The sequence below is a fragment of the Lissotriton helveticus genome, chromosome 9, assembly GCF_964261635.1.
Source record: "Lissotriton helveticus chromosome 9, aLisHel1.1, whole genome shotgun sequence".
Taxonomy (NCBI): Eukaryota; Metazoa; Chordata; class Amphibia; order Caudata; family Salamandridae; genus Lissotriton; species Lissotriton helveticus.
The window spans coordinates 702,769,646-702,791,083 of record NC_136070.1 but is presented as its reverse complement, the minus strand read 5'-3'; the positions used below and the strand labels follow the sequence as shown (position 1 = coordinate 702,791,083).

The window sequence follows — 21,438 nt, the reverse complement described above, 5'->3', positions numbered from 1 at the left end:
GCTGTTTTGCTATATCTGTTTCTTTCAATTTCTGGCTAGTCGCCACAGATGCTGCTCCCCCTTTTATGTTGGCTAATAATATAGCCGAGACCTGCTTGAAGTCTTTTAGTAATTTCATACCCAGAGTTAAAGCAGGTTCTGGACCGTATTCGTTTTGAATCTGTCTTAGCACATCGGGTATTACCGCCATGGAAGGCTGGAAACGCCGGAGCTGGATTTCTCGGCAGGAGAAAAGACAGCATCTTTCTCAGCGCATCAAAGAGGAGGGGCAGCTTCCGTGGGCTCTCGCATCAGCTGGGCTTTCGGGCAAGTAGATAGCTGCTCTGCTCCAGATTCACCACCGTGTGTTTGCTTAAGGCAACGTTGGTATATTTATACCTGAAAGGTGCCTGGGTTTGACGTAAGGTTGGACATAAGACGTCAATAAAGATGTCACTAAGAACTGGCCGTTCTTGCAGTGCTTTACAGGAGTTCTAGGACGAAATCAAAACAAAAGCAAGGGGGATTTCCCAGGTTGCTGGAGGCTTGGTTTTGTTTAGAGAACTCGGTGTGCTTTACTAGGGGGCCGGAGAAAGAGCCCTGCTTAATGTGACAGCATGTGTTACGACTGAATTATGGATATGATTATTATGCCGTTGTATGGATATTATTGATTATAACCGGACAAGGGCATAAAATAGGAATATCGATTCAGGTTTCCTAGATAAAACACTACAATACAACACAGCAGATACAGACTGTAGAGATGCACGAACTCGTCGCCTTGGACCATGACAAGAAGCTGCGGCCTCGCTCAGATTTACTCCCCAGAGCTTTTACCGATTGATAACCCTGCACTCCCTCCGGTGCTGGATAGAGGCATTAAAGTGGGACTAGAGGAGGCAGGTTTCTTAAAAGTGTCTTCCTTCTCACTTGACTCCCCCCGATTTTGCCCTACTCACACAAATGCTTAAATAGTCACAGCACAGAAACTGGATTTCTCGCCAATTTGGTTTGTAATCTAAGACTAACGTCACAATGGTGCCAAGTGAGGTGGGTGGGTGGGAGAAGGATCACAGAGAACTAATAGATCCAGAAATTTGGATATATTGTTGGCACAAATTAAAACGGTATCAATTATTCATAGGCATAAACTACTCCATTTTAAATTCATCACTAGACTGTATTGCTACCCTAGTTTTCTACAGAAAATTGACGCAGGACAACCGATTGGCTGCACTAGATGGAGATGCACCTCAGCTGGCTTCTTCTACTTGGCGTGGAATTGCCCTGCTAGCAGGAAGTGGCTCGAATTATTAGCGAAGTAGTGGGGAGCCCGGTGGAGTGCTCCTTTAAACTGCTAAACTACTAGTACTCTTAAGATATGTAAAGCAGGATCCCCAGACAGCCAGACGACTGGTGGCTATACTTGTCCTCCTCAGAAAGCTGGGTCTACTGAAAACCTGGGAGAAGGGCCATTGCCACAAACGCAGGAATGGTCAAGGGACGTCACAACTTGTGAAATTATGGTATGTGACTTTATCCTGTTGCAGAACTCACAGTCAAGGCCTCCAGACATCAGAGGCCCTCTAAGAAGCTATAAAATACTCAGCAAGGTGAAGGCAGTAAAAATACCAATATCTACTCGTTCATCCATGACCACTATGAGACATGCCACGCTGGCGGGAGGGCAAGTCTTTACCATGAAGAGCCCTTAATTGCTATGTTGCAAGCAGTGCTTTAAATGGAAAAAAATAAGTGCAGGTACTCACCAAAAGGAGCAGTGGGTGGAGTTTAGGGCGGGGCTAAGGGGGAACAAGGGGCAGGGTTAGCTTTTTGACCGTGCCAAGGTTGTATGCACGAAATCTGCATGCATTTTATCAACCACCTAACGATTACATGCTGCTTCACCCTGCCTTAAATCGAACCGGTGACCTACAGCCCACTGAGCCATCTGTCCAGTACTGGTACTCTTGTAACATGCACACGTCACTTTTCTCTCGTAACATACTGTTTGCTACCTCTTACATTTTGTTTGCTTTAGATACTTGCGCAAGTGCCACCATTGCCTCATGTAATGTTTGTTCTTGTGCTGGAGTGTCTGCCATTTATTGCAGTACTATACCTCTACTTGTACTTTGTATGCTTTTGTAACCTGCACAAATATAAATTTTTCCTCCTGTAATGTATCGTTTACGACCTCTTGTATTTTGTTTGCTCACAATTGTCACTTTTCCTTCATGTAACTTAACGTTTGCTTTTGTGATTTGTTCACTTGTAATTTTCTCCTCATATATCATTACTGTTCCTATTGTGAAGCGCTCTGACACCTTCGGGTAAAGTCCGCGCTATATAAAAACGCATGAAATAAATAAACAAGTCTCTCCTGGAACATTTGTAAACCGGAGTTAGGGCCAGAGCTGACAACATCTGTACTGGGGAACCAGGTGCCAATCTCCACATTTTTGATTGGTCTTAAGGTCTGTCCAAGGTCGATGAAGTAGGAATCAGTGAGTGTGGAAATGGAAGTGTGCAAGAAAGCAATTCAGATGCGTGGCGGCTGTAAAAGCCTTCCCATACGTGCTTTTGTTATGTCCTGAATAGTGCCTCCCACCGCCACCCATTCGATATTACAGCCCCCTCTTAGCGCCCACTGTGAAAGATCTTTGGATAAGCAAATGACTCTGCAGACACACCCCTGCTCTGATTTACAAAGCAGCTCACGCTGCGTCCTGGTGACGAGCTCCATTGATTGATTCCGTGCAGTGCTTGAAAGGTGCTGCCGTTGTATAACTTGAGGGATAAATTGAGCGTGCTGCCTCGGTTAAAGTCAGATCCCCATGAGTACCGGTACTCTCTTTCTTCGAGAAAAATGTGCCGGTACTCAAGGGGAGAAAATGAAGAAGTGACGGTACTCAGTACCGGTGAGTACCGGCCCATTTAAAGCACTGGTTGCAAGTGAGGCAGGCCCGGTTCTAGAAGGGGGACAGGGGGGCCAGGCCCACCCAAACATGACCTTTGGCCCACTCCTTCACGGCAGAAGAGGCCATGGAGAAGGCACTTGTTAGTGCTTCCTCCAGCACGACGTTGGAACGTTTTTTTCCACTGCCTTTAAAACTAAAATTGGGAGGTGTGTTTTGGGGGTAGAGATGGACGATCCAGAGGACCTTGCCAACTATCGGCCTATCTCTCTCCTGCCTTATTTCTCTAAGACCTTGGAGGCGCATGTCACCTGTTGCCTCTCCCAGTTCATCGAGTCCACCGGCTACCTTGAGCCTAACCAAGCCGGCTTCAGACCTGCCCATTCTACTGAGGCTGTGATCTTGGCGGTTATGGACTCTCTCAGGAGCAATGCCGACAAAGGGTCTTCCCAGGCTCTGATCCTGCTGGATCTGTCGGCAGCGTTCGACACGGTGGACCACGACATCCTTCTCCACCGTGTCGAACAAGCCGGCATCCGGGGGTCAGCCCTGGCTTGGATTAAATCATTCCTGACAGGTAGAACCCAGGCTGTTCACCTGGGTCCTTTCACAGCTACTAGGGAACCTTCCATCTGCGGCGTGCCTCAGGGTTCTTCTCTGTCTCCCCTGCTTTTTAATCTCTATCTTCGCCCGCTCATCCTCTCCTTAAAAAGCTGGGACATTACCGTCTTCAATTATGCAGACGACCTGCAAATCATCTTTCCTCTTAACACCCTTAATGCAGCTCTCGACTGTCAGGCGGTCATGTTACATATCCAGCAATGGATGAACCTCAATCAGCTTAAGCTGAACCCAGGGAAGACAGAACTAATTCTCCCGGGCAGCAGCTCTATCCACTGGGGTCCCCAGTTTTGGCCTACAGAGTTGGGCCCTTCGCCCGCCCCGGCTAAGTCAGCAAAGAGTCTGGGGGTGATCATAGACTCGGAGCTCTCCCTCAAATCTCAGGTTGGTGCAGTCGTATCTCTTGTATGTTTCAGCTCCGGAGAATCAGGAAAGTTGCCCACCTCCTCTCGCCTGCAGCCCTGATACAAGTCCTGATCGCCCTGGTGCTATCCCGCCTGGATTTTTCCAACTCCCTGTATCATGGCCTACCGAAATACCTGCTTCATAGGCTGCAAGTGGTGCAGAACCAGGCGGCCCGACTAGCCTATAAGACCCCAAAGTGGCAGTCTGCAAAACCACTGCTCTGCAAACTCCACTGGTTGCCGATCGAACAGAGAGCCGCATTCAAGATCGGCTGCCTGACTCACAAAGCCGTGACTGGTACGTCTCCCGCCTTTCTAAGATCCCTAGTGACTCCTTACCGTCCGGCACGTAACCTACGGTCCTCCCATCGTCAACTTCTGACTGTGGCTCCAATTAAACTCAAAAAATACGGTGGCTGCAGATTTGCCCATCTGGCTCCCAAACTTTGGAACCAGTTGCCCTTATCGCTTAAATCTTCCACGTCTCTGCTGGAATTTCGAAAACTTCTTAAAACCAATCTTTTTACACAGTCTGGCTAGCCCCCCTTCTCTAACATCTCTCAGCTCCACCCAGCGCCAGGAAACCTATGGTGACAGAGCGCTATATAAGTCTCCCCTAAGATAAGATAAGATAAGAACATTAACAGAGACAGCCAAGCTACGGCTCTGTCTTGGCTCGTAAAGCCCATGCCGAACCTTGAAAATGTTTGCTAAGTAAAACATACCACAGAGACTACGGAAAATATGAAACAGTACCTTTAAAATAAAAATAAAAGTGTATTTCTTTAACACAGGGAAGCTTTGACATGGACAGGTCACATTGTAGTGCTTCACTTAAGAAGTACTTATTAAAAGTGATAGTTTTGAAACATGAGCTTGGAACCATTCCTGCTCCCGACCTCGCACTAGTGAGAGTGCCACTAGTGCACCAACAGGGGAAATACTCTTCTTGTGAACCCTGTATGTGGCCCAGATTATTATAGAGCAACATTAGTATATTAAATCAAACACAATAGGGTTTTGTATAATTGGTTTTCTGAGTCATGTATTTGAACATGCTTTCATGCGCAAATACGAAGAAAAACAAGTTGTGGTGAAATAAAATATGTGCCCAAAATCACACAATTTTAGTGGGGAAGCTGCAATTTATTTAGGTGTTTTTTTCACTTTGTACAAATCAGCCACTAAATGGCTATTTGTCTCCCCATTTCCAGTTAGGAGAGTGGGGACAGAGGTTTACATGCCAATGATGCAGCAGCTACAGTGACACCAGGGCCCAGGCCTGTGAACAGCCTTTTACACCTCAATTATGGCTGTTTTTGTGTGGGGGTTCTCAGAATTTCTACGTATTTTAGTCCTTGCACGATGCATTCAGTAATATACTGTAGAATGGGGCATGCATTACACTATTCAGATAGTAACAGTGTATGCCCCATTGGATGAGCAGTCACCAGGGTGAAGGAATCATAAATCTCCCGAGAATTCATGTGGAAGTACAATGCCTAATAGAGTAAGGGCCTGATTCACAAAGGTAAACTTACACTTTTGTAACATTACTTTTACGATTCCAGAGATGCTACAGTCAGGGTGGTAAGTTCCACACATAAAAAGTTAGCCCTGTCCTATCTTTTGACATGCTGAGTCTCTGCCATGAGTGTGGAATCTTCACAGTCATAAAACTACTATTCATAAGCTTAAACTTGTAGTTTATGAATACCCAAAAAATAGTACACACACAAAAGTGTAAGTTTACCTTTTGAATCAGGTGCTACGAGAGTCTGTTTGTTTTCTGCTAGATGCTGAGGTGAAGTAAATAACTGTTTTATCTCAAGTAAGATATTGTGTTGGGTTGAATTAATTCTCACCAGCCTGGCAGTTACAAATGGGAGCATTTCATATTCAGGTATCTTGAAACAGTACATTGCACATTCCCAGGTTATTTGATATTTGTGGGTATTTGTAAAGCGCGAGCGTTCGCTCCCAGGGGAGCATCATGGCGCTGGGCGAGTTACGGAGGAATAACTGGAATAAGTGGTGAATAAAAGATGGAACTAGATGGCAGCCAGGACAGAGGAATCGGAGAGTTTGTAGACCCATGTCTTAAGAAGTTTCCTGAAGTTGTTCTCATTATTGATGACTCTGAGGTCAATGGGTAAGGTGTTCCAGGCTTTAGCTGCCAGAACATTAAAGGATTTTCCTCCTCTGGTCTTATATTTAAATCTGGGGATTTGGACAAGGTTAGTCCCAGAAGATCTCAGGCAGCGCGAAGGATTGTAGCGCTTGAAGCGGTTTACAAAATAGCGGGGTCCTGTATTTTGCATGGTCTTATGGACTGTGAGAAGCAGTTTGAAGAAAATTCTTTTGTGTAGTGGCATCCAATGAAGTGAATTCAGGGCTGCAGATGCAGATGACCTTCTGGGGAGTTGCAAAACCAATCGAGCTGCAGCATGTTGTAAACTCTGCAGCTTCCTGAGGGTAGATTTTTTCACCCCAGCCATAAGGCCGTTGCAGTAGTCAAGTCGGGAGAGTAGAAGGGCTACCGCGACTGACTTTCTGGCTGCGATTGGGAGGAAATCAAAGAATTTCCTCAGAGATTTTATTAGTCCAAAACATCGACCAGCAGTGATCTTAACGTGGTCGTCAAAAGTGAGGGAGGAATCAAATTGTACACCCAGATTTCTGGCTGCTGTAACTGCACTAGGAGGAGCTTCGGAGCCTGTGGGCCACCAGTCTTTAGGGGAGAAAGAGATATTCTTACCTATTGGAATAATCTCTGTCTTTGCGCTATTGCATCTAAGATGGTTAGTGTTTAGCCATGCAAAGACATCGGATAGGCAGTTTTTAAAGCAAAGCTCTGCGTCCGTACGCTGTTTGTCGATGGTGACGACCAATTGTGTGTCGTCAGCGTAGGACGTAACCAGGATACCATGCGACTCTATCACAGCTAAGAGGGGTGCCATGTAGATATTAAAAAATAGGGGGCTCAATATGGACCCCTGAGGCACTCCAGATGTAATTAACTTTTCGCTGGAAAGATAGGGTCCAAGTGCTACAGTCTGGGACCTGTTTGATAAGAATGATGAAATCCAAGCCAGGGCTAAGTCTGTCACACCGATCTCTCGCATTCGATTGATTAGAATAGCGTGCGAGATGGTATCGAATGCCGCTGTGAGATCCAACAGGATGAGGACAGCTTGCTTGCCCTCATCCTGTAGGAATTTAATGGAGTCGGTAAGCTCGATCAAGGCTGTTTCTGTCGAGTGACCGGAGCGGAAGCCCGATTGCTGTGGATGCAGGATGTTATGGGCTTCTGTGAAGGTTTTAAGTTCCTCGTGCACTAAATGCTCCGTGACTTTGCCTAGGAAAGGAAGTAGGGAGATAGGCCGCATATTAGTCAGGTCTGTAGGTGGTTTATTCTGTTTTTTTAACAGGGGTTTGACAGTGGCCTTCTTCCATTTGACAGGTACAATTCCAGATGCAAGGGATTCATTAATGATTCCATTGATGTGGGGATTGACTGTATCAATCAGGTGATGAAGGATGATAGGAGGACAGGAGTCCGTAGGTGCTCCTGATTTGCAGGCGTGGATTGCCTTACTTGTCTGTTCCAAGGATACTGGTTTAAAACTGGAGAGAGGGAGGTGATTAACTGTGACTTGTGTGGTGGTCGTCGGGGGTGGAGGAAAGTCTTTCTGAATGTTGACAATTTTGTCAACGAAGTAGTCTGCAATTTGGTTGCAGAGACTCTCTGACGGAGGTATGTCAACGGTAAGAGCTTTTGGGTGGGTGAAGGACTTGACTATAGTGAAGATTGTTTTTTGATTTTGGTGCGCTTCCATTATAAGATTAGTAAAATAGTCCTTTTTAGCTGCTTTGATGTCAGAGAGATATACTTTTCTCTGTTGAACATAGCGAGTTTTGGAGGTCGTGTCATATGTTTGTCTCCAATGTCTTTCAAGTCTCCGGCATTGGAGGTGGCTATCTGCCAGGGTCTTAGTGTACCATGGGGCATTGGGTTTTCTTTTCTTGGGTCCCTTTCCTTGGTTATTTTTGGGTTCAGAATTAACCGCAACTATTTGGTGCATCCAGGTGTGGAAGTTACATGAGTCGGCTTCGACATCTCCTGTTAGTGTGGGGGGTAGGGGCAACGGTTTGGACTCAAGCTGTATACGTTCTGCCACCTTCTTCCAGTTGACTGTATAAGCGGCTTGGGTGTGTCTGGGGTTAAATAAGGGAGCAGTGGGTGTCGTAATGTCAAAGGGGATAAAAAAATGATCGGTCCAAATTAAGGGCAGTGGAAGGGAGGTGGAAAGGGTAGGAATATTAGAACAGATGCCATCAATGGTATGACCAGCACTATGGGTGGCCATATTAATAAGTTGGGGGAGGCTGAAGATGTTCAGGGACTGTAAAAAGGAAATGACGTGGGGATCAGTGGAAGATTCCATGTGCAGATTCATATCACCAAGGAGCATGAAATTAGAATATTGTAACATAAGTGCGCCTAAGGCCTCGTCCAGAGAGTTGAGGAAAGAGGAGGGATTGCCCGGGGGACGATAAAGAAGTCCGGCCGAGAAAGAGAACGATGGAGTAATTTTAATTGAGAACCCCAGACTTTCAACGTCTTTAAGATGGTATAGGTCGAATGTGTGGCAAGGAAATATATCCTTGATTATTAATGCTATCCCACCACCTCGACCTGAGGGTCTGTCCCTTCTAAGAATAGTGTAACCTGGGGGGAGGGCAATGGCCAGGTCGGGGTTGGAAGAATCGTTAAGCCAACTTTCCGTAATAAACAAGGCATCCAGCTCTTGGTTTAGTATTAGGTCGTGAACATCTTGGCAATGGCAGGCTAAGGACCTGGCATTAACCAGACCTCCCTTGAAGAGGGTGGGGCGAGTCTTTGGAGGGGCGTGCATATCGTCGAAGCCATTTGTAGGTATCAAAGGTGTCCATTTACAGCAAGGACATAACAGAGGGCTGGAAGAGGGATCAAAATGGGGGCAGACATGACCATGGGGGGCGGGTGGAGGGCGTAGGGACAGTAAATGAATGTTGTCATACCTGATAACAGGCTTTGGACCGACAGCATGCCCTGCGCCCAGCGCGATCCGGTCGCGGACGGGCGCAGACGGGCTTGGCTTAGGCGCGGCTTCGGCGCGCGTCCGGCGCGCCCGCTGCGCCAGCCCGCTGCGCCGTCTGGCCGGATTGCACATGATATGGGGAGAAAAGGGGGCGGGAGTATAGCGCGACTAGAGCGCTCTCCCTGCCTCCCTCAAGATGGCGCCCCCCGTCGCCGGTGTTAGAACAAAGCGGGAATGGCGGAAAAATAGAGATTTTAGGGTGGTAGCGGTGTCAGTGTGCCTACTAAAATATTTCCCCTTAGCTACAAGCAAGTCCCCCAAATTAAGGAAGAATAAAGGACTAAAAAACAATTAAGTTTAAAATTTGCACAAAGCGTATTTCAAAGTATCCACGTTATTTTACAATTCACCACAGTTTCCAGAAGTAAAAAGTAGCTCGCAGCCCCAGTTGCCTCGCTGGGGAGAGCTACTGTAGGGCACCGAGCGCGAGGAGGAGTCTGGTTAAATATTCCAGGGGGGCGGGAGTATAGCGCGACTAGAGCGCTCTCCCTGCCTCCCTCAAGATGGCGCCCCCCGTCGCCGGTGTTAGAACAAAGCGGGAATGGCGGAAAAATAGAGATTTTAGGGTGGTAGCGGTGTCAGTGTGCCTACTAAAATATTTCCCCTTAGCTACAAGCAAGTCCCCCAAATTAAGGAAGAATAAAGGACTAAAAAACAATTAAGTTTAAAATTTGCACAAAGCGTATTTCAAAGTATCCACGTTATTTTACAATTCACCACAGTTTCCAGAAGTAAAAAGTAGCTCGCAGCCCCAGTTGCCTCGCTGGGGAGAGCTACTGTAGGGCACCGAGCGCGAGGAGGAGTCTGGTTAAATATTCCAGGGGGGCGGGAGTATAGCGCGACTAGAGCGCTCTCCCTGCCTCCCTCAAGATGGCGCCCACCGTCGCCGGTGTTAGAACAAAGCGGGAATGGCGGAAAAATAGAGATTTTAGGGTGGTAGCGGTGTCAGTGTGCCTACTAAAATATTTCCCCTTAGCTACAAGCAAGTCCCCCAAATTAAGGAAGAATAAAGGACTAAAAAACAATTAAGTTTAAAATTTGCACAAAGCGTATTTCAAAGTATCCACGTTATTTTACAATTCACCACAGTTTCCAGAAGTAAAAAGTAGCTCGCAGCCCCAGTTGCCTCGCTGGGGAGAGCTACTGTAGGGTATACTGTAGGTTATAGTCAGTGCCACTGCAATTAGGCAATTTTATGGCTCTTGTGTTCTCTGCAAAATATGGATTTGCCGCAATTACCACATCATCTATCATCTGCTGCATAAAGTGCAGATAAAAAAATGATTCTGCTCAAAGGGAGCAAAAGTTAATAAGAAATGAAGCTCCTAGTGGCCGATGGTGGAGTGCCACGCCTCCATGTAGCACCTGGAAACGGTGCTCCTAGCTCCTCTCCCTCTCCTCGAGGATGATGATGGCGGAAGGCTGCTGGCGTCGGCAGCTCTAGCTCCAGCTCCTGCTTCGGCTCCGGCTTCTCAACGGCTGGTTAGGGTTCTTTGGATATTCCTCTGACATTCATAACGTGAGGAATGGTGTGAGCAGCTTCCTGTGTGTCTTGCACACTCGCTTTCTTCGGGGCAGCGCTTCAGTGGAGTGAGAGATACGGCAGCAATCTTGGAAGAAAACTCCTGGCAGTAGTGCGCCCTGGCATGCCTTCTACTGTTTTTTCTTTCACGGCGGAGACAGGAAAGTGCAACACGAAGTTGAAGAAATTATCGCTCACAGCTCGGGTTCCTTTTCGAGCATAAAGTGAGAATAAAGTTATTAAATCCAAAAGCGTGGAAAGTGCAACGGCTGTTGCGCAGACGGCTGCTACGGTCGTGGAGAAGGAAAAGGAGTAAAAAACATTTAACATTTAAGGCTCTCTTTCTCCCTTTTTTCTTTTTTTTCAATTCAAGGTATGGAGTGACGGCTGCAGGAGCGACGGCTCTGTAAAAAGTATATTCTCACCGCCAGAGTCATCAGGATCTGGGCTTTGTTTTTACATTGTGGGCGCAAAGGACTTCCAGCCTGCAATTGCATTTGTTGTCCGGTAAGCTCCCGCCAATACTAATTAGGTTTTGTAACCTATAGAATTGTTGTGTGTAACATGGGTAAGCTTTTAACTCCTCGAAGTAAGGCGTGGGCTCGGCGACAGCAGGCTAAAGAAGCAGCTGCTAAATTAGCGGAGAAAGGGGACTCCAGGGAAGAAAATTCAGCACACTCATCGGCAAGCTCAGATGAGCTGGAGGAATCACTGACAGAACGTTCTGTTCAATCCAGCCCAGTAGTTAATTTTGGGAAAATTTAAATTGGGAAGTTCAACACTGGAGAGGTGTCACCTAATCAGTTCACTCATCACAATTGAAATATGGAAAACAAGGCTAAGACATCCGGGCCCCCCCAGCCCTCAAAACAATTCCCACTGTTTGATAAGAAATTAACTGTGTCTCCTCCTAGCACTCTGATCCCTCTGCCTTCCAATTTAAATCAGCTTCCAGATACGCCGGCGGGGATTGTGCTTTTAGATAATTCAAAGATGAAACTAGTATCTAATGCTATTTCTGTAAGCACCCTCTCACATGGAATAAAAAGTTTAGCCACTATAGATCAAAAAACAGAAGAACCAGCGAGCACAGTCTGCACTTTGGCAGTACAGGATGCAAAATCTGGAAATGAGGTGGACCCTCCCAGCCCTATTCTAGATATGGACACTGAGACTGTGGGCGAAATGAAGATGTCCGTTAAAGACATGTTAAATTTAATTTTAGACGAGATAAGGGAGGTGAAGAGGTCTCAAAAAATGTAACTGGCCTCTATACATCACAGACTGGATAAAATGGATAAAATTGAAGAACTAGTATCCACTCTTCCTGCCCGTCTTTCAGAAGCTGAGGACAGAATCTCTAATTTAGAAGACCAAATGACGGAGGTTAAAAAGGAGTCTAAAAGCGTATTTAAGACAACTAGGGGATTGGAGGTTAAACTTGATGATATAGAAAACTATAATCGAAGATCGAATCTTCGAATAGTGGGGGTTCCAGAAGGAATTGAGGGATCTGACATACTTCTCTGGGTCACATCATTCCTTCAGCAGGGAGTGATTCCTGAATTTAAAGGTGATTTAACCATCACCAGAGCCCATCGGGTGCCGGCTCACCCTGTAGTGTAGTTCCTATATTCCCAATAGTCTCTGCGCATTGGAATAACATAAACGATAGTTTAGACGTAGGACTGTGGTCGACTAGGTCTATACTGAATATGTTAGACTTAATTATGAATGCCAGCTAGCTCAGAGGTCACTAGAAACTTTCTCGGGTAAACCGGAAGGAGTTAACTTTCCTGAATAGACAAGAAGGGATTAGCTTCTGACAACCTCATTAACATGACAACTTTGCTACTGCGCAGAGAAATAGAGAGACGGGCGTTTTCAATAAAAGTTGTTATTTATTGTGCAGTCCTCTTTCTCGTGCAAGAGAAGTGAATTGCCACAATTGCAATACTTGTCATAAAGTAAAGTGCGTACAGTAAAAGGAGTATTATGAAATAATACTGTAAAAGCATTTATATGGTTTCTGAGCCATATGATACTTAAAACGGATAAAGTACATACAATGATAAAAGTTGACTAAACGTGCTAAACTGGTGTTTCTAAAATACGCCTACCCCGGTGTTTGTGACCTAAGCCTAATACGTGGGAAGGAGTAAGTAAGTTAAGATAGTTTTGCCAAGAATCTGCATCATGAATTCTCTTAAGGATCTAATCAGCTCCGTACCTTGTTTATACAATGAAGGAGGTCTTGTATCTCTTTCACAGGACTCGATCTCCCAGCAACCCGCAAGGGTGACTGGAAACACTGGAGCTGGATTTCTCGGCAGGAGAAAAGACAGCCTCTCTCTCAGTGCGTCAAATGGGAGGGTCGGCTTCCTTCAGCACTCGCATCAGCTAGGCTTCGGGCAAGTAGATAGCCAGTCTGCTCCAAACCACTGTGTGTTTGCTTAAGGCAAATGCTGGTATATTTATACCTGAAAGGTGCCGAGTTTGACGTAAGGTTGGACATAAGACGTCACTAAGAACTGACAGTTCTTTCAGGACTCCAGGAGTTCTTGCACAAATCAAAACAAAAGCAGGGGGAATTCCCGGGCTGCTGGAGGCTTGGTTTGTTTAAAGAATGCGTTGTACTTTCTAGGAGTCTATGGGAGTAGCCTTGCCGTATTTGGACTGCATTGGCTATGACTAAATATGGATGTGATTCTTATGCCTTTATAAGGATATTATTTGTTATAACCACATAAGGGCATGAATCGGGAATATTTAATTAGGGTCCTAGATACGTTTACAACACCCACTCCACGTATTATGTCAATCATTACTAAAATACTAAGCAATACTAAACATATAGTGATGCATATGTTTTCCAACCCACCCCAAAATACATAAAATGCATTTGAAATGGTATATGGTATATACACGAAAAATGAGTATTAATACTGTACTTTTCTCAAGCAGTGGTATCATTCAGATAATGCATATATAAATATCGGCTGAATGAAGTGCGAAAATTACATTTATGAAATGGCTCTTATTACAGAAGAGAAGGTCGAGACCATTTCATCACATATTTATACAATACTGTACATGTGCTAGAGGCTGAATCAAAATATTGTCTCTAGAGTTTCAAAATAGAAATCTTGTTCTCTAAGAATAGTTCTACTTTAAGCAGAGTACCATGTGCCAAAAAAAGTAAATATTTTGGGAACGGGAAAAGAATTTCGCTTTCAGGGCAAAAATTAGTTCCAAAAGTTTTTTAGGAGTTCTGTTTATCAAAACTGAAGGCAGAATTTAGAGTTCAGGGAACGCTGTGTGCTCGTGTTTTCAAAAGTTATTCAAAAGTTATTCTCGTTGCTAGGAGAGAACATTAAATCAGACAGGCTTGCGAAAAATTGGTCTACAACAGTAGGTGAAAGTTCGACCAAGTTCGAAAAAGCTGAAATAGTGCATATGTGAGAATCATTGCTATCATCGATGTCTGGATTAGCAATGCTCACAGAAGGTTGTACCTGTGTGGTGCTGCTTTCATCTCGTACTTCACCGCCACCTAATCGTAATTGTGAAGTCTCAACGAATGCCGTCATCAGAATAGGTAACCGCTTTGGACAACACGTTGCATGAGCCGTTACCGAACCAAGCAAAGTATCGATATCCATAGGTACTGCTGATGGTAGTGTAAGACAGACGTCCAACACGCATTCTTCTCCGCGTAGCAGGCATCGAAGCACAGGTAAGATGCAATCTTGCCAGATTGGTCTGAATGAAAGAAACCAGGTAGTATTCAGATCTCTTAGCTTCGCCAAGCCGAGGACCTTAGTAATTCTTTCTCGGTATCTCATCGCTAGGATCGTTTCTTCCATTGTTGCCTGGGTTTTGTCTGTGACTTGACTTGCCATATCGGAGCAGAAGGAACAAAAATAAAATTCCTGCTACGAGTCCCAAAAGAAGAGGCAGGCCGCCGAACACAGAGTGCACAAAATTCGGGAAGATGTTCAGGACTGCTTCAAAGGGTGCTAATAGTCCCGAAAATGTTTTCTTAAATACACGTGCGATGCCACTGGTATCAGACTTGTTTAAGATTTGACCTAACATTTCTACGAATCGCACGGGGCAATTTGTCGATAATAGTGTATGTATCTCTGCCGCTGGCCTCGGAACTTGCAGATCATACTTCTCTTTGGACGAGGTTAAAGGCACAGTTGTCTGTAAAAGAATAGACTTCATTCTGCTTAAATATCAATTTGAATAGGAGAGATATTAAGAGAAGGCCATATTGCTGCCTCCTTGTCTGGTTTGCTGTTTGGATACAATACTTGCATACAGCAAATGACCCTGGAAGTAACGCTCACGAGATAGGCAATTCCTGGCACCATGCCACAACAGCTGTGGTCACTTAACACCTTGGCTGCTTGACAGATCCTTCTCCTGTGCTGGGCCATAATGTTAATGGGTGTGGTCATGACAAGGTCAGCTCGTCATGAGCACCCTAGAGGTATACCTCATGACGAGCTGAGCTCGTCATGAGCACCGAAGGGGTTATTATAACATAGCTGCCGTTGGAAAGCTGTCTGAAAAAAGGCTCTATCTGTGTTGCAGGGGTGCCATGCAGATGACATGAAAGGTTGTTTGATGAACCTTTGCAGGCTCCATGCAAGTTAATACCTTGACACAGAAGTGTACCGCTTAGTGACTTTTTACAGTTGTTGCCACTAAGAAATACTTATTTTTTCCCTTCACTATAACATTTATGTGTATAAGGTAAATTCCAGGTTGACTTGATGTATCCTTTACCCAACCTTTCATACAGGCCTGCTGGTATATACTTTTGGCAATATTGAAACTGAAAAGGTGTTATCGGAATTGTAATTGTACCATGTATTATCCATTCAATGACAGGTCTCTCTGACATTGTCAATGGCAATCTCTCAAGTTTTTCAATGCTCAGAATCGTATAGTCTGCTCCTTTTTGTGCCAAACTGATTTGTTTATCTGTAAGGTTAAAGATAGAAAATATTGACGTTGTGTTGATTAGATGCCATGCCACGTAGCCTGAACGGAGGTTTTGTGACATCCAGCCTAGCTGTACAATAGAACGCAATTGGGACTGGCCATGTTGTAACATTAGCAAATCCTGCTCTATTATATCAATAGCAGATGATACAATGCTGTCCAGTGAATAAATTCTGGAGGACAGAGTCGTTAACCCATTGTCCACTACAGACAGTGATTTTTCCAAATGAATATGATCAATTTCTCTTATTTTTTCAGCAGTTTCAATTTGCATTACTTTCCAAGCTTCGTTGTAAGCAGCATATATACCGGCGTATATGAAACGTTTTTGACGCTGTTTGCGAGGTCCCAGTATGAAATCTCGCAAGTCAGCACCTTCTTTAAGTAAAGTTAAGTGTTGCTTAATTTCCTGCAGTGTAGATTTCTGTAGCCATTCGAGGCATAGTTTTCCTACACTGTATATTGTAACTATCCCTGGATGTTGTCTCTGGGAGTATCTTGGGTCTGGCCTGTTTTGTTTGAACCCCTGTGTTTTGTTCAGGAATCTATCTTGACAGTTATTAGTGTCTGTGGTCCAGATCAACCATTTTTTCCAATCAGGATTTGTTCTGTTTTGGTGTAGAATAAGGGATACGTCTATCTCCACATCTGTAGTGCTATTACTATCAGGCATTGGTTTTGGAATAGACGGTTTGTTTAAATCTTTAATCTTGGCTAGGCCAAGACAGGTTGTTTGTTGAATGGTGTCATTCAGGAACATTATCTGTTCTGGGATCATGCAGGCTCTAAATAGTGATTCTAAACCTTGTACCTGCCAGTATTTTGTACCCCAAATAGCTTTTGTTTCAATGTTGTTTTTCCAAAATTCAAAACCAAATGTAGACATTTTTTCATAAAATATTTCTGAATAAATCAATTTAGTATTTGTCAACATGTTTTTCATTCCTGTCTTATTTAACATTTTAAAATAAAACGTTTCTGGATCTGTGTTGTTAAACCCTGCGAAATATGGGAATTTCTCAAAAAATGTTTTCGAACTGCCTTTTGGCGGTGTTGGACAATGTTTTCATTGATTATAACTAAAAACATTTCTGGGATTAGCAGATTTATGCAAATAGTGATGACCATAATGATTAAAACAGTACATTTCTTCATAGTTTGATGAACCCTGCAAATAATCATGTTCTGTGAATGTTGCTGACATTTCTACATCTGACATCATATTATTAATATTTTCAAAGTCCCAATCATCAGAGAAAGTACTTGGTGTCACAAAGTCACTTAATGAAACCTTGAACTGATGTGGATATTTCAAGAGTTCAACCGAGCCATAGATTTCGTAATCAGTTGTGTCTCATGCTACACCACCAGGTATAGGAATGGCTGTGATGTTTACTGATGATAGTTCTCTTTTTTCAATTTGAGAAGATCTGTGAGGCTTTAGGACCAAGTTGATGTTCTGACTTGCTGTGTCCATTGTACTATGTTTTCCATCAATGCCTTTTCCCAAGCTTAAAACTAAAATGAGCCAGAGTAGGAGGAAAAGTACACCTAACACAATCCATAATTCAATCCATGGTGAAATCAGATATGTTTCTTTTAGTTGATGAAAGAGTTCAGTAATTTTTTGTTTAAAAGTTTTTGTTGCTGGTGTTTCTTCATGTATACCTGGATCATCAGAAAATTCATCGAAATTGATGAAGTAGCCAGATGCAGTTCTGTCAATTGTTGGAATTGCTTCCGGATTTTCATTAATCTTTGGATATGTATTTTCAGAGGCTACATCATTGTAGTCAGGTGTTTCTTGACTAACTGTTGCAATTTGGGATTCAAGAGGCACAAGTTCCATGGCTTTGTTTCATAGTCCTTTTTTATTCACTGTAGGTTTATCAAAAGTGATTAGTCTCTCAGTTTGAACCTCTTGGATTGTAGCAAGGTTTGGTCTTCTGCTACTTCTTGGGAGCCCACTGGGCCTACTACTTATTATTGGCCACATGAATGTGGTTTTACCAGGTCGATTGATACAACTCTGTTCTCCTTTTTACCAGCAAGGGGCGGTAGTACTACTGATCTTGTTCCGCTGACAGCTAAGACAGGTACTGCTTTTCTGCAAGAAGGCCCAAATTCCTTCTTCACCGCGATCTTTTCTCTGACCAGATCCCCAATCTTTGGAATCCAGACAGGTCTTGCTGGGACAGGTGGTTTTTCTTCAGTGGCTTTTGGCTTTAGCTTTGTGTTACTTAGACTTCTTCTTGTTTCATTTAAGTCCTGTAAAACAGCCAAACGATCTTTGATATCAAATGTTTTTTGTTCCACCACTGAAGTGTGACGATCAAGGTGATGAATGATCATTCTGGTACCAAACAAAAGTTCGTATGGAGTGATACCTCCTAGAGAATTTCTTGGCAGATTATTAAGACCACGTTGGACACTTGTTAGATGTTTGACCCACCCGTCACCCGAACCTAATACCCTCGCTGTTATAGATTGCTTTATGTCTCGTTTTTTTCTCTCCACTACCGCATTTCCCTCGGGATGGAATGGGCTAGAGTACCGCAATGCAATGCCCATGCTGGCCATGGCCTCCTTGTAAGCTCGAGAGCTAAACGCAGGACCCTGTTCAGAATGTAGCATGCCAATTGCGTATGTGCCGATAAAGACTCGCAAATCTTTTATAACAGTTCTGGCGTCAGCCGAGCGCTGGGGCGACATCCAAATGAATCTCATCTTAATAATTATGGGATCGCCTTTTTCCATCTGGATTTTTGCGTATAGATAGCCTAATGCTTTCTAATAAAAGTATCTGGGCTGGTGTCTCGTCCGGTTCACAACTGCAATCTCTATTGCAGTCCTGACAATTCATTGCAAAGTTGTAAATTTGCACGTTCATCCCCGGCCACCAGTATTGTGATTGTAATTCTATTAGAGATTTCAAGATTTCTTGGTGCCTCAGACCCATTCCCATGTGTGCTTCTTGAATCAAGTAAGCCCTCCGGTTTGTGTTTGGAATTACTCTATCCCCCCTCCAGGGATTTGAGCAAATGGAACGGAGTTTGCATCAATTATGTATGTATTTCCTAGTGGATAATTTAGAGGTAACGCCGCATAGTTGCCTTACATTGAGGCTTTTACTGCTAGTAGCGTTTCACCGTCTATTTGTTTTTTAAAACGCTTTTTTGTGGCTACGGAAGCTGGTTTGACAGCTGCCGCTGTGGCTCTATTAGCCAATGAATTCCCTGCAACGTGAACGCCATCACGTTGATGACTCAGTGTATGTATCACATGAGTCTTCTGTAGTTCTTTCTGCAAAAGAACTACTTGTTCCCAAAGTTTTTTATGCTTGATTATTCCACCTTTTGCATCTTTGAAACCGTTTTGAACCCAGTTCTGCAAGTATTCGTTGTAAGACTGGACGCAATAATATGAATCGCACAGTATTAGTGTGGGGAATTCGAGATCGGCATTTTCAAGCGCCATCTTAAAAGCCTGTAGTTCTGCTCGCTGAGCTGTACAATCTCCTAGAGATTGAGTTTTAGTGGCCAGTGGTCTGAATTTTCCTTCGTGCCAACGACCTTTAACAATCGCGCACGCAGCACTGTATGCTTGTTTACCCCCAACTGCAGGTTGTGCTGAACCGTCTGTATATATTATACAGCCGTAATGTTCGAGAGGCAGGATTTCAGTCGGCAGAGGACATTCATATTCGTATTGGAGAAATTTGTGTGTTTTTAAGTTAGGATCGAATTCGTATACTACGTCCGATGCAGCAAGAGAATTAACCCATTGTATCCATCTCGGATGTAAAGCTGTAGCATTGGGAATGCTTGCTCTTGTTACTGCTTCTAGGGCAGGGACCGGTGTAACGATTAATATACGTTTACCTTGTGCGAGGGCTCTTTCTTTTGCTACAGCAGTTTGAACCGCAGTTAGAATATTTTCAGTTGAACTGAATTTCATTTCAGCTTGTGTGTACAAGTGTGATTTATAAGCTATTGGTACCGTTTCTCCCTCATTAGAGGTCAGGTATGTGAATCCGCATCTTCCTGGGATGACTCGGATTACAAGATTGCGTTCGTATGCGCGTGTTTGCACTTTTGTTTTAGTTAACATGTCTGTTTGTAATGTTCGTAAAATTTCTGCATGTTTCTGAGTCCAATTGATTGGTTTGAAATCAGGTTTTATTAATTCGTAGAGAGGTTTAACCCTCTCTGCATAGTTTAGAATGTATGTTCTTCCGAAATTCAGGAAACCTAGAATTGATTGTAAGTTCTTCAGCGTTTTTGGAGCTTGGAGTACTGCACACTTCTCTAAGAAGTTGTCTGCTAGGCTTTTGCCTTCACTTGATAGCTCATACCCTAAAAATAGGACAGTTAGGTGGGCAATTCGTGACTTTTTAAAGTTGAATTTGTACCCTTCGGCTGCGAACCCAAGTATAATGGTGTTCACTCTTTTCAAGTGTGTCTCCAGGTCGTCGTCTGTTAGATAGATGTCATCGACATAGGATAATGCCTCATCATCATACATTTGTAGTAACTCTGTTACTCCGGCTGAGAATAATCTTGGTCTATTCTTGAATCCCTGTGGGAGACGACAAAATTGTTTTCGTGCCCCCATACAGGAGAAAGTGGCAAATACCTGCTTTCTGGTGCTATGTTTTGACAAAAGAAACCATTTGAGATATCTAATGTCGTTTTATATTTTTTGCGCACGATGTTATTCATTAGTGCTGCACTGTGTGAGTTTTGTACTGCAAAAGTTTTGCAACAAGAGTTTAAGTGTCTGTAGTCCAAAACTAGACGATATGAATCGTCTGGCTTGGAGACAGGAAACAAAGGATTGTTCATTTGTGAGGTGCAATCACCCCCTGATATTCAAGTTGATCTAAGATCTCCCTGACTTGTTTTTTAGTTTCTTGCTTAACAGAATACTGCCTTTGTGCAGTAGGGTGATTTGTTAACTGAATTTTATGGTGAGGAGAATCCTCATCCCATCCTACATGATTTTTATATAATGCAGGGGCTTGGGCAACTGCCCATTTTCTTGCAAATATGTATTTTTTATGAATTGGAATTTGATTTGAGAAGGCAGGCATAATCATTTCTTCGCCATGTGGGCACTCCCTGACAAACTCTGGTGGCCAGTCTTTCTCTGCTAGAAGGATATCAAAGCCTTTTGATAGGTTCTCCCAAAAGAGACCTCTTATTTTCCTAGTTTTGTTCCCCTCTATACGTAATGTTATTTCATATAATTTATGGGGTATGCTAACTCTGGTGTCTGCAGTTTCCACTTGAATGTATTCATTCGTGTCCACTGTCTCCAGAAGATTCATCAGGATCTTGCGAGCTATGGTCACTTCTGCTGCGCTGTCTAGCATTGTCTGGGCTCATTCTCTGTTTTTCAGTTATGTCCTCAGAATCCTCGGCATGTTTTATTTTAATACTAGCTACCTTCTTTTTTGGAAATTGTAATTTTTTACTTTGATGAGCAGGTTCCTTGTCTTTGGACTTGACGTGCTCTTCCTTGTGTTCTGATCGTCCTCTTCTTTCCGATTTCTGTGAGGAAGTCTGAAAAGATCGAGAGGGACGCGTATCATTATCTTGATATCTGTCAGGTTTTCTTAATTTATCCCTATCTCTAAGGTTGTATCTTTTCTCAGAGAGCTCCCTGTGGGGAGACTTACCTCCTCGTTCTGGAGATCTATCTCTCCGTTGAGGAGACCTTCCTCTGGACTGAAACTGTTTTTCTCTGGGAGTGGTTTGTTTGTTACCCTCCCACTTCTTTTTTGAAGTATTAAGATTATTTTTAATAAATGTTTTTTCAGGATTTTCCGT

The 21,438-nt window shown here is 43.8% G+C and overlaps 1 protein-coding gene across 1 annotated transcript in view; it reads left to right on the top strand.

Moving 5' to 3' along the window:
- LOC144782938 (somatostatin receptor type 1-like) overlaps positions 1–21,438 on the top strand; it is a 375,789-nt gene that overhangs the window by 203,164 nt on the left and 151,187 nt on the right. The window lies entirely within an intron of this gene.